Genomic DNA, 13,814 nt, shown 5'->3' on the forward strand with positions numbered 1-13,814 from the left:
ACTGGCTAGAGGAATCCCTGTATTTATTCTCATTAAGGACATTATTTGTAGGCTTTGGGAGCCAGATTTATTTTTCTTTTCATTCTTTAGTTATTCTTCATGTTCAAACAGAGGTGGAATCGGGGGATAATACAACAGATGAGGCCATCTCCAGAAGAGACTAATAAGGATGTGGTTAGAGAATATTCAATGAGTGATGTGTTCATATTCTTTCCACTCACCCAGTTGTCATCTGAAAAACAACCTTAGCTCAGGGAATTAGCTTGGAGGAGACAGAAGAAGCTAATGTTTATTCAATTGCAGTATCTGCTTTGTCTGGAGATAAGTATTGTCACTATCTACTGATCTTTTTCCTCCACATGATTATCACATGTCAGACAGATGGGTTTAAACCCCGGCTTCCTCTTATAATGGCTGTGTGGCTTTGGACAATTTACCTCACAGTTTCCATATTCCTTTTTTTAAAATGGTAGTAAAATATATGTAACATAAATGTTACCATTTTAACCGTTTTTCAGTGTACAGTTTGGTGGTGTTAGTACATTCACAATGTTGTGCAACCATTACCACTCTCTATTTCCAGAACTTTCTCATCATCCCAAACAGAAGGTCTGTTCTCATTAAACAATAACTGCCCCTTCTCCCCTCTCCTCACGCTCTGGTAACCTCTATTCTACTTTCTGTCTCTGTGGATTTGCTTGTTCTATGTATCATATGGTGCAATTATATAGTATTTGTCCTTTTGTGTCTGACTCATTTCACTTAGCATAATATCTTAAGCATAATGTCTTAATGTCTTATCTGTGTGGTAGCATGTATCAGAATTTCATTTCTTTTTAAAGCTGAATAATATTCCAGCGTATTTATATATCAAATTTGTTTATCCGTTCATCTGGCAATGGACATGTGGCTTGTTTCCACCTTTTGGTTGTGTTTCTATATCTTTTAAACAGATTGATAATATCTGTTTTACAGAGTTGTTGTGAGGATAAGAAATCTAGGAAAAGGCCTGGTGCATAGTAGGTGCTCAGTTAATGTTATTTTCTTCCTTTCTCTCTCGTACAAAAGTTCATATATTTCATTTAGGACTAAAGTAAGGGAGTATAATGAAGAGGACAGGATAATTCTCTTCCTTTTCCTGGGCCTTTTCTGAGCCTGTGTTGTAATATCTCTAATTAATAGCTTGGCTCCTTAAATTATTTATGGGAGGAAGTTTTCCTGAGGATTTGCTGGGGTGTGGGAAGGGGGGATGGAAGGGGACAGTGTGATGGTAGAAGACAGAAACAGGTGTCCCATTGGTTATGTATTTCTAGGCCTAAGAATGTTTGTTAGCCGAAGGATTTGCTAACATTTTCCAAAACACCAGTCGAGCTTACTGTAGAGATAGTAATCGTTGAAACTTGACCCTCCTTATTGCAAAAGCCTCAAGTGTTCAGATCTGGGCCATTAGGACTGGAACATGAGGGTTTTATCTCAGTGTTTATCCTTTTCTTCTTTCTAGGGCAGATGCTTCCCCCCAAACTGCAGTAGGAGAGGGCAAAAGGCTATGTTTTTCTTCTGTAACTGAGAGGAAATATGTATTTTCAAGGATCCTGAGAAAGAACATATTTAATCTTGAATTTGAAGGGGTTTAGAGTATGCCACCTCTTAAAATATGCCACTCTAACATAAGGATTATTTTGAGCTGAAGGCAATTGAGAAAAAGCAGACACAAGACAAACTCTCTGCCTTCCCTCTCTCTATTAGGAAGGGGAAAACGATTCTTCATCGCTGGAGACAACTCTAGACTCTTACCAGCCCTGAGATGACACCAGAGGACGTTACATAGTAGACTTTGCTATCTAGCCCTTATTTTCTATTAGTTTCCCTCATACATTTACCTTTTCCTGCCCTTAAACACACGAAGTCCTTTTCCTTTGTCTTGACATTTCTCTACAAATTTATTGTTCTTTTGTTAAGATGCTATACAGGTCCAAATTCTAACCACCCCTTTGATCTACTTATCACTAAATACTCCTGCGTGTGTGTGCTATAGACGTGTTAGTAAACTTCTGTTTGGTTTTCTCTTGTTAATCTGTCTTTTGCCAGTCGAATTTGCAGGGCCAATGAACCTAAGATGGGTAGAAGAAAATATTTTTGTCCTCCCCTACAAATTCTTCTTGGGGAATATAAGTGGTATAAGAGCTTCTGGAAGCTGATGGCAGTAGGCCCCTCTCTTTAGAAAGCCAGCTGGAGATGCTTGCTAGCCAGGGTCATAATACAGATTGGTACAGAGCAGAGACTAAAATCTGAATCTCTGTGCCTAGTGAAGTGTGTTCTTTTGTTGCTTTACAAATCAGCTGATGTCTAGCCGATTTTCCAATCTTTGAGTAGCAAGGGAAGAGCCCAGGATACTCTTCTGAAGAGTTTCCAGAAGTTTCTGTTTGGGAACTATGATCATTGAATAACAACCTACCCTGTGCAAAGTCTTTTACTGGGCACTATGAAGGAGAAACAAAAGTCCTGGTGGATGGGGATGCTGGAGAGAAAGGATGAATACCTGAAAATAGCATGAAGGCATATTTGGGGCGAGGTGGTAATTGCTATCTACAGTCAATTTAATGATGGCCCCCAAAAAGATATGTCTACATCCTAACCCCCAGAAACTGTGAATATTACTTTATGTGGTAGAAGATTGAGCTAGAAGAGGGAGAGGCAATACGACCACAGAAGCAGACATTAGAGGGATATGGCCACAGCCAAGAACCCCTGGAGCCACCAGAAGCTGGAAGAGATAAGGGACGGATTCTCTTCTAGAGCCTTTGGAGGGAATGCAGACCTGCCGACCCCTTGATTTTGGACTTCTGGCCTCCAGAACGTAAGAGAATTAATTTTTGTTGTGCTAAGATACTCAGTTTGTGGTAATTTGTTACAGCAGCCACAGGAAACTAATAGACTATCTAATCTTTGGCTTTTTAAAAATTGCACATATTGAATGTACACATTTTGTGAGTTTGAACATTATTTTGAGTAAATACCCAGCAGTGGGATTGCTGAATCATATGGTAGTTCTATTTTCAATGTTTTGAGGAAACGCCTTGCTGTTTTGCATTGCAGCTGCACTGTTTTGCATTTCCACCAACAGTGCACAAGGGTTCTAATTTCTTCATGTCCTTGCCAACATTTATCTCTTTTTTTTTAATATATTAAAGCCATTCGAACAGCCATGAGGGGATACCTCATTGTAGTTTTAATTTGCACTTCCCTGATAAGTAGTGACGTTGATCATCTTTCATATGTCTGTTGACCATTTGTACATCTTCTTTGGAAAAATGTCTGTTCAAGTCTTTTGCTCATTTTTAAATTGGGTGATTTATTTTTTTTCCTATTGACCTGTAAGAGTTCCTAGTATATTTTGGATATTAATATCTTATTAGATATATGATGTGCAAATATTTTTTTCCCATTCTGTGGGTTGCCTTTTCACTCTGTTGATTGTTTCCTTTGCACAAAAGATTTTTAGCTTGATGTAGTCCCACTTGTCTAATTTTACTTTTGTTGCTTGTGCTTTTGATACCATATCCAAGAAATCATTACTAAGCCCAATATCAGGAAGCTAATCTTTGACCTTTTGTTTTTCCTTGCTATCTCTCAAGTGGTGGGGGGCAAATCTCTTAATTCCCTTCTGTTTGTCTAGTTATGTCCCTCCCTGCCTTGAGAGGCATAGAATGTAGATCTCATAATGTTAGAGGCAGATCACTTAGTCTTTTGTTTTCATTTTACACAGGAGATGACTGAGGCCCAAGGAGTGAAGTGACTTGTCCACACTCTCACAGCTGCTCAATGTGAGCCTAGAATTGGAACCCAGGTCCTCTGATACCCAGTATTTACTTTTTGCTTTGTGCTTACAGCCTAGAGAGAGGGAACTTGCAGTTGAATTAGGAGACAGAAGCTTACAACCACAAGACAATATCAGCATAGCACAGATAATGTGCTTAGGTACTGTAGGGGGGGAAGACATTTCTTCTACCTGCTCTGGGTTCTTCTGGCTGGGGAATGAATTAAATTCACATGAGATACAATAACAGGAGAAAATTAAACAAAGCTTTATAACATGTATACATGGGAGAGGCTCAGGCAACCTGAGCAACTCACCAAAATGGCCGAAGCCACCACCTTAAATATCATCTTCAGCTAAAGACAAAGGAGGATGTTGGGGGTGGGAGGAGCTGATCATGGGAGATTACCAAAAAGTGCAGTAAACAAGGGTAGGGTTATTATGCAGATTTAAGTCCTTGCCTTCTGCATTGATTAAGAGTTTCTAGAGATAAGGTCATCCCCTCTTCTTTCTGGTACAGAGAGGGAGACACCTTTACAGATGGAGATTTCCCTTACAAATGTAAATGTCTCTTAATAAAGGGTAAGTAAATTCCACCTTTTTAGAGTTTCTTTCCTGTCTGCAGTTTTTAAAAGTAACCAACCCAAAATAATCCTCATGCCAAAGAGACATACTTGGGGTGGCCAATTCCAGTCCCCCACAGTACCAATTGAGTCCAGACAGTAATACTGGAGAGTCCCATAGGCTCCGCCTCCATGATACGTTTCTAATCCACCCACTTCCTCCGTCTCCCTTGGCAGCAGCTCATTACTTAAAGCCCCCTGGTGGCTTCTCATTGCCCTTACACTACTATCCAAATTCCTGATTGTTGCCCACTGGGCCCTACATGATCCAACACCTGCCCCTTCCCTAATCTCATTTCCTCCAACCATCTCTATCCCTCACTACCCTCTGAGCCACTGGCCTGGTCAGACCATAGCCTGGTCCTGGAGAAGCCCAAGGTCTTCCCTGCCTTTGGATCTTTGCACTTACTCTTTTGTTTGTCTAGAATGCTTTCCTCATGGCTCTTCCTGTGACTGACTCATGTTTACCCTCAAGTTTCAGCTCAGATAGCTCCCTGGAGAGGCCTTAAAGTGAGCCCTGGCTATTTCCTCCATATGTTTCTTATATTATTACTAGTGTATTGTTTTCTCTTGCCACTAGAATAAAAATACTTTGACAAGGACCTTTAGAAAGATATATCCTCCAGGCACCTGGAACAGTGCCTGACGCATAGTAGGCACTTAATAAATGTGTGTTGAACAAATGAATTTACTCATTTCCTAAACTAGTCTGCCAGGGGAATCACTATTTATTCCCTATGGAAAAGATTTAAGAGTTTTTGTGTCCTCTTAACCATTCACAATGCATATCAAAGGCTCTGAGAAGTTCTAAGGTAAACACTTTAACAAACCCAGCATTCCCCAAGCTTATTTGACCACACATCCTTTTGTCAAGGAATTTGCATAAATATCGCTGAGTGTAGGTGTTCTGCAGAACACAGTTTGGGAACTTCTGGAGTCGAAATCCTGCTACATCCAGTTAAGCTACCAGTTTCTTTGAAAAGAGCCGGTTGACTCCAGACTGTACATGTGTGTTTGTAAACACAGCTTTGTGTATAGAAACAGCAAAGCAAAGTTGGTAATAGAGCTGGGTTAGTGATGGTGATGCAGGAAGGAAAATTCGCAGGATGGAGAAGTAGGAGACTGACACTGCCCATGGATCGTTAACACCGAATGGAGGGGAAATGTGGTAGAACAAGCTCTCAGCTTCTTGGTGGGACTTTGACCATGAACCTGGACAAGCCAAGAAGTTGCTGTGAACAGCCCACAGAAGGCTCCAGCTCTTCTAGGTCCGAGGACTCAGCTCCCGCAGTGGCCATCCTCTTCCAGAAAATGGGCTGGGTCATCACTCAGCTTACATCCTGTCTCTGGGTGACCTGAGAGTGACCTCTAAATGTTTGACTTTGCTTTCTAATAAGAAGAGTGAATCCGTCAGTTCATTGCTGTATTTTTTTCAGTACTACTCTGCCCCTCCCCCTCAGCTGTGTCTTTCCTTTAACATAAAGCCCAGCGAGAACAGAGCCATGAGGTCATGGTTAATTAGACCAAATATCCTCCTTTTGTAGTTGGTGGAGCTGAAGTTCAGAGAGGAACAGCGAGATGCTTAGTGATCTGAGTCTCCATGGTGATGGTGGTGGTGATGGGAAGGGGAAGCTGTGTTCCCGTACTCCCAGCCACCCTTTTCTCTGAAGTACACACCATCTTGGCAATTCATCAGTATATGGGGGCACACAGCTTGGTTTCCAAGCATATAGATCATTCCTGTTTTCCACGCCCCTTCTCCCCTCCCTTCACTCTCAAGAGGCGCACAAACCTTTTACACTATCCTGCAGGTGTCTTGGCAAGTTCAGTATTGGTCTCCAACTGAGAATGGCAGTGGTGATCCCCAGGTTTTTTTAATCTAACTTTTTATTAAATTATATCATATATACTAAAAAGGGCACATTTACACACAATGGATTTTTATAAGCTGAACACATCCTTATAACCAGCACTGAAAACAAGAAATAGAATATAACCACCTCCTTGGAAATCCCCATCACTCCCTCTGCCCCCTGCTGATATAAATATCCCACAGTGTATTTATCCAGTCTCCTGGATGGCAGGTCCCCAAGTTTTCATAGTAAAGTCCACAGATGCTCAGAGCAGTTGGTCAAGACAATGTAAGCATGGCAGTAGAAGGGATCTTCATGAGTGATATCTTGAATAACCTATCCTTTTTCCTCTTTTGAGGGTCAGAAGCAAAGCCCTGGTTCTCTAGGATATATCTACCACTGGTGGCCTCATGGGAATTTAACTTCTGGTTTGACCCCATCTTCTCGTGCAAAGAGAAGTCAGGCTGAGAGGCCATCAGGGCAAGTTAGAGCCAAGCCTACTTCCTCTTCTTTCTAACAGAAAGGTCGTTACTAGCTGATCGCTCAGTGTCATCTGATCAGCGATGCAAATTTTGAAAAAACCAGAAGTAATTTTCCTAGGAAGTAGGTTTTGAATGTGTGTTTGGTAGTAATCTTTGGAACCTTCATATCCAAAAAGCTGGTTTATAAAGATACTGACTAAAGGGGGGAAGTACTAAGAGGTAAATGAAGCCCCTAAATAAACAATCCCAGACAAAACAAGTCTTCAAAATAAGATGCAAAGGACGGAGAAAGGGAAGTGTCCTGTGGCATTTTGCTATGCATTCCAACGGAGAAAAACTGCTGGGTCAGAAATCACCCCAGCTAGGTTAACTTCCTCGCCAAAAAATGAACAACCTTCACAGATTACCGTCTGTAAAAATAACACCTGTATTGCTTTGCTTTTAAAATTGTCACCTGTTATTTTTTTAAAAAACCTAGAAAATGTAGACAAACAGAAAGCAAATCTTTTAAAATGTTAATTTCACTATAGGGGATAACCATGATTAACTTTTTCATGACTATCCATTTAGTCTATATACATGTATTTAGATGGCTTTTTACACTAACAATGACAGTGTACTTATTGCTTTGTGACTTGCTTTATTTCTCTAAAAATGTGTTACGGGCTTTTTATGCAGATAAGGCACGCAGGCAAGTTCAAAATCTCTGGCTTCTCATTTGAGAAAAACAAGATAGAGAAGGTAAGATAATCAAAACAAATTTAAAACCTTCACAATTTATCATGAACATTTCCCCATTAATTACTCATCTACAGTATGATATTTAACGATCATATTTTTTTCATCTCGAGGAAGTACCATACTTTATTTAACTTATTTCCTGTGTGTGGACATTTGATGATTTCTAATTATTCACTGCTAGGATGAACACTGCAGTGGATTGTCTTAGAGAGAAATCTTTGTGCACATTTATTATTGTTTATGTAGAACAAATCCCTAGAAGAAGAATTGCCCTGTCAAAAGCTATGCACTTTTCAAAGCATTTAGATACTGATTTACAATCCCATCAGCAGTTTTTATGAGCGTTTGCCAATGCTGAGTAGGTATGAGCATTTAAAGAAATCTTCGGAAGTTTGACAGGGAATATAGGAATTTCGTGGAATTTTTAACTTGTCTTGTGCATGAAACTCAAGTTCTCTTCTTGTCTCTGATGCCTTTCACAATGGGGCCACCACCTATCTTTCCAGTCCTGTCTCCTTCTATTTCTCTCCACACACACACACACACACACACAGTGACTTTTGTTCAAACAAGATTCATATTTTCCCAACTTTATTTTTTCTGTGTTTCTTTTCCCCAAATGACACTCGTACAACATCCAGTCTCGCTTTAGCCCTCCCAATATTGTGTCTCAAAATCCATCATTTGAGATTATTTCAAAGGCCACTTCCCTCATCAGGTCTTTTTCGACACTCTCAAGCAAATGCAATCTTTTCCTTTTTCTCTTGTACTTCTTTTCTGTTAATTATCTTAGTCTACCCTAGTCATATTCATAGTTCAAGAATGAGGGCTGTGGTTGTTTCTCAATTCTATCTGGCACTAGGGGCAAGTCATTTTTTCTTTGGTTTTCTTATTTGTAAGCTGAAAAAGGCTAATTCAGGCTAGATGACTTTAAGTACCATTTCCCCTTTAACAATTGATCATTCAGTCTTTATATATGACTTATTCTACAAGCAGGACAGAGATCCTTAAATTTCTTGAAACCACAGATGCCTTTGAGAATCTGATGAAAATTTGGAGCCCTGTTTTCCCCCAAATGAGTTTAGAGGCATGGATATTTAATAACAACATGGTCATTAAACCGTCACTGGAAGCCCATTTAAGGACCTGAGGCTAAGAACTGTGGTTCTTTAAGTCTGTGTTTTGTTAATTTTTGTTTCTCTTTCAAATATAGTAGGAAGGCCCAATAAATATGTGTTCTTTTGAGCCACATTCAAACAGTAAGAAGGTAAGACTAAAAAGTAATTATGTGAGTTTTCTCCTTGGAGCTTAAGGATAAATTGTATTACTTTCTAGTCACCTTGGGTATTAAATCTCCACTCATGTCAACACATGAAAAAAAAGCAGACTGAGAGGCTTTCAAAATACATTTGAAATGGGCCATGACCTTAGTCTTTTAGGCACCGTTAAACATCTAGCTTTTTGGAGAATCCTGCATGGCAGTTTGCAATTTCAGATTTCCTCGGTCAGAGGATCGCAAATCAGTAAGCAGTTATAACTTAACGTTATTTCTCCAACACAAGGACACAGATTTTTAAGAGATTAGTTCATGGGGTAGGAGTAGATTGGGAGAGGATAAAGCTGGCAGTTTTCAAATAAGTCTGCATTATTAGAAAATACACAAACGCTCTCTAAATGAAGAACAGGGTTTACATAGGCTTGCATTTAAAAGAAAATCCTGTTGACAGTTCTCAAGATCTTTATCTGGCTATCTCACTAAAGACAAAAACATTCGTAAATGCCATTAACCCACAGACAGCGCTTGTTCTCCAGTCTAATGGGCTTAGAGAGTTGGGATTTTCCTGTTATCTGAACATCCACTCTCGGCTATGTGCTTCCTGCTTTTAGATTGTGACTTTTGTTCTTCCTTCATATTAAATTGAAATTAATGCAATAAAATGCCTAGTCTGTTTGAGGACCTTAATCCTTTATTTTGAACCTGGATTTTTTTTCTCTTGGTGCAACTCAGGACTAACGCTGAGAGTAAGACTCGCTCCTGTGTCTGGGCGTTCTATTACTTACTGTCTCTAATTGCTCCTCCATCCAAGAAAACACACAGACCCACACTCACAATGCACAGTGATGGGAGTTTAATTAATAGTTCTCCTGATGATGCTGATGTGCTGCTGATGACATCCACTTGTGTGGAATGAGAAGTTGACTCACCCCTATTGGTGATTCCAGTTTTAAATGATCTGTGTAGCTCCAAGTCATCTCCAGGTCACCTGGGTTTGACTCATCTCTCCGAAGCAGTCATTGGACCCACTTTTCTACAACTCAGTCCTAGATTTCTTTTGTTCAAACGTACTCTTCTGAAAGAAACGCAAAACCTGTCTGGTATATGCATGATATATGTGGCTTATATGGTTCTTTCATGAGTCTGAGCTTAAGGGACAAAAAGTTGGCCTAAGTGTCCCCACCTCAAAGAAACTGTCCCTGAGTCTCAAGATGAGGTTAGGCCCTCCTGTTAGAAACTCTCATACCACTTAGTTCTTTACAATTTTAGGGTTATTACAGTCATATTTGTATAGTTAGTTATGCAGTTATTTATTTACTATATTTGTTCATAACGAACTGTGCCTTTTAAAAAATCATTTCTGTATTCCCAGGGTTTAATAAAGTGCCTAGAATATAGTAGATGCTCAAAAAGATTTCTTGAACAAACTATTATTATTGCTATTATATTGTTATTAATATGTGTAGAGTTCTTAATACGGTTTACAAAGCACTACATATTAACTCATTGTGGATGGATCTTAAAGACACAGTGCTGAGTGAAAAAGGAGCAGGACAAGCCCTATACCACAACACCATTTATGTCAATTTAAAACACATAAATATACAAATCAGCACTATGTGGGTTTTAAGGATCCATATAGACCTAACACACATAAGGAACACATTAGAGAGAGAGTCTGGGGGAGGAGAATGGCACCTGGTGTAGAGAATAAATTGAGAAACATGATAAAATTAGGCAGGAATAAGGCCTCGCAGACTGGGGACAATAAGATATTGGGAACGGAGAAATATGATTATCTCAACTCTGACCTAAGGCCAAGGAGACAGAGAAAGGAGAGATTTGTCTAGAGTATATTTTGGAGAAGTCTAAAGTAATTATTTGTACCGTATTTTGAGTGCATTCAGTTTCTCCAATACCTGATTCTACACTCAACATCACTCTACTCCTCAAATCTATTGTCCTCTTCCTTCTCTGTCTCTCTCTCTCTTTTCTCTTGCTCACACACTCTCCAAACATCTTCATCCAAAAGAGATGATTATCGTGCAGCAACATGGATGACTCTCAAAGCAAAATGCTAAGTGAATAACACCAGACTTAAAAAGGTTACATACTGTATGAGTCCATTTATGTGACATTCTGGAAAAAGTAAAACTATAGCAACAGAAATTAGTTGCCAGAGACTGGAGGTGGGGGAAGAGGATTGATTGCAGATAAAGGGAGAACTTTTTGGAAGGATGAAAGTAGTCTATATCTTTATTACGGTGGTGCTTACACAGCTGTATTAGTCAGCTAGGGCTGCCATATAAAATACTACAGATGGTTTAAACAAGAGAAATTAATTTTTCTGTGGTCCTGGAGGCTGAAAGTCCAAGATCAAGGTGCTGGCAGGGTTGGTTTCTTTTGAGGCCTCTTTTCCTGGTGTGCAGATGGTCACCTTCTTGCTGTGTCCTCACATAGCCTTTTCTCTATGGGGAAAGAACCATATAAGCCACATATATCATGCATATACCAGACAGGTTTTGCGTTTCTTTCAGAAGAGTATGTTTGAACAAAAGAAATCTAGGACTGAGCTGTAGAAAAGTGGGTCCAATGACTGCTTCGGAGAGATGAGTCAAACCCAGGTGACCTGGAGATGACTTGGAGCTACACAGATCATTTAAAACTGGAATCACCAATAGGGTGAGTCAACTTCTCATTCCACACAAGTGGATGTCATAATTTCTCTCTCTATCAGCAAGTACACTCCTGATATCTTCTCCTCTTCTTATAAGGACGGTAGACCTATCGGAGTAGAGACTCACCCTTATGACCTCATTTATCTGTAATTAGCTCCTTGTGGCCCTGTCTCCAAATACAGTCATGTGGAGGGCTTCAACGTGAATTTTGGAGGTACACAATTCAGTCCATAATAATGATTGTATGATCAAAATTCCAGAATTGTGCACCTTAAAAGTGTGCATTTTATTCTCTGTAAATTATACTACAATAATCAAAAAATAAATTATTCATTTATGTAAAAATTGTACCGTACATTTAAAAACAGAAAAAAAAATACATTTCTATGAGTATCCAGAAAAATACAACTAGTTTTTCTTTTTATGATATTCATTTCTCTAATGAGGAAAAACACTTCTAAGACCTCCCCCCAGTGGTAGTATTGACTGACTTAAATGCATCATTGAAGTCATATTGTTTTTGATTCTGTAATATGTTTAGTAAATAGAACAATTCAGGGCAGAAACCTCTTGCAGAAGAAGGCTGCAAATGTAGGCTACATTAGGAATCCACTGGGAGATTGGTCTGGAGCAGCAGATGGGAAAGCCTGTAGATATGGGTGGTAGCCAAATTCATATTTTTCTGTAGCTTATTTGGGGGCTGGCTGAGGTCAAACTTGAAATAATTTAGGACAGATTTGGGGGGAAGCAGTCTGGTACAGTGGGAAGTATATGGCCTTGAATTAAGTCTTGGATTTAGATGGTTAGACAAGGGTTTCAATATTGGCTTCTCCACTTGTTATCAGGAAAGTTATTTAACCTCTCTGGATCTTTATTTCCTCATCTGGAAAGTGGGCTAAGAAAAGCTAGCATGCAGGGTTGTCATGAGGATTTGAAATAAAGAATGTAAAACCCCATTATGGTGAGCTGGCACTTCATAGGTACTTAACAATCCATAGTATGTAGTATTCCTTGTGATTTGGACAGCAGAATTCATTATAGGTTAGGCCCAGAGATAAAAAGCTGAGGTCTATCGGGTCGTGGGGATCTGATGTGGGCCAGTACCCTGGAGAGTTCCTTTGGGGGCCAATTGCTATGTCTAAGGAATGATGGAAGACTTCTTTTTTCCCTCTAGGACCCTAAAGCTACTTTCTGAAACTCTCTGTGAAAGAGTCTTTCCCTTATTATGACAAATTTAGTACCCAAGGATAAAGGGATTTATCTTTATTCACTGGAGAGCGTTTGGCCTCTGAGTCAGAAGGAAAAGGTATTTCTTCTGCCCTAGGTGGAGTTTCCACAGGATCCCCCAAGCTAGATAACACTAGTACGATTAAGAGGTGGACACATATAATAGGAAAGTGTTGATGAGCAAGTCCACTACTTGGTGTGGTGGAAAGTGTTCTGCATTAGAAAATAGGAAACCTGGGCCATTGACCTATTTTTTTCTCTAAGCAGGTGATTTGAGGTAAATAATTGTTCCTCTTTGGGTTTTGTTTTATGACTCTATGAAGGGTGGAATTGAGATAAATGACTTTTAAGGCCCTTTCCAGCTAGGATATTCTATGTTTTGAAACTGGAGAAGGATCCTAATTAATCAATTGATTTATACAAGGCTTGACGTGACATTCACTCCACGTTGAGCCCTGTGCTACGTTCTGGGCAGTCAGTGATGAACAAGCCAGACATAGACCTCTCCCGGCATAAGCTTGTATCTCTATTTTAACCTGTCCAGTTTCCTTCTCACTTAATGCTTTTATCAGTGACATAGAAGCCATATTAATTCCATTTGTGGGATGTTCAGAGCTAGGAGTTTTGACATTGGAAAATCTGATTCTTGTAAAATCAAGTTCAGCAATAGAACAAAACACTTTTTAAAGTTTGGAAAGACGGGCCAACATTCATAAGGTAAATACATAAGACATAATTAAGTACAAATAGAAGGAAAGTCCTTAACTCAGGTTGAAAATAAATTAAATTTACAGGTATGGGATAAGACATATAGGGTGGTAGCTTTAAGTATCTGATGTGCTCTTCTGCTCAGCCTCCGGGAATCACATAATCACAAAGTAACATTAGTCACAATGTTGGAAAAGAAATAAGTCTCCATAAGATCTCTGAGCCTGGCATTTTTACAGTGCCAATGATATGGTTGGGAACCAGTTCCAGCATCTCTTCCACTCCGTACTCTCCCCTCCTTTTCCTTCCATTTGCTTCTTTGAGAGCAGAGTGTGCCTTATCTAATGTGAGATCCACTCCTGTATCCCTAGTCCATAGTTCTTTGATTTGCACATGATAGGAAATTAAT

At 39.5% G+C, this 13,814-nt stretch overlaps 1 long non-coding RNA gene across 1 annotated transcript; it reads left to right on the forward strand.

Annotated features, from left to right (window-relative positions):
* The first annotated feature begins 2,670 nt into the window (after positions 1–2,670).
* LOC139073919 (uncharacterized) lies at positions 2,671–10,189 on the forward strand. Its single transcript, XR_011523101.1, has 2 exons — positions 2,671–2,857; positions 3,767–10,189. It is a non-coding gene; the product is annotated as an uncharacterized lncRNA (long non-coding RNA).
* The last annotated feature ends 3,625 nt before the right edge of the window (positions 10,190–13,814 follow it).

Source organism: Equus przewalskii, chromosome 10 (genome assembly GCF_037783145.1).
Source record: "Equus przewalskii isolate Varuska chromosome 10, EquPr2, whole genome shotgun sequence".
NCBI lineage: Eukaryota > Metazoa > Chordata > Mammalia > Perissodactyla > Equidae > Equus > Equus przewalskii.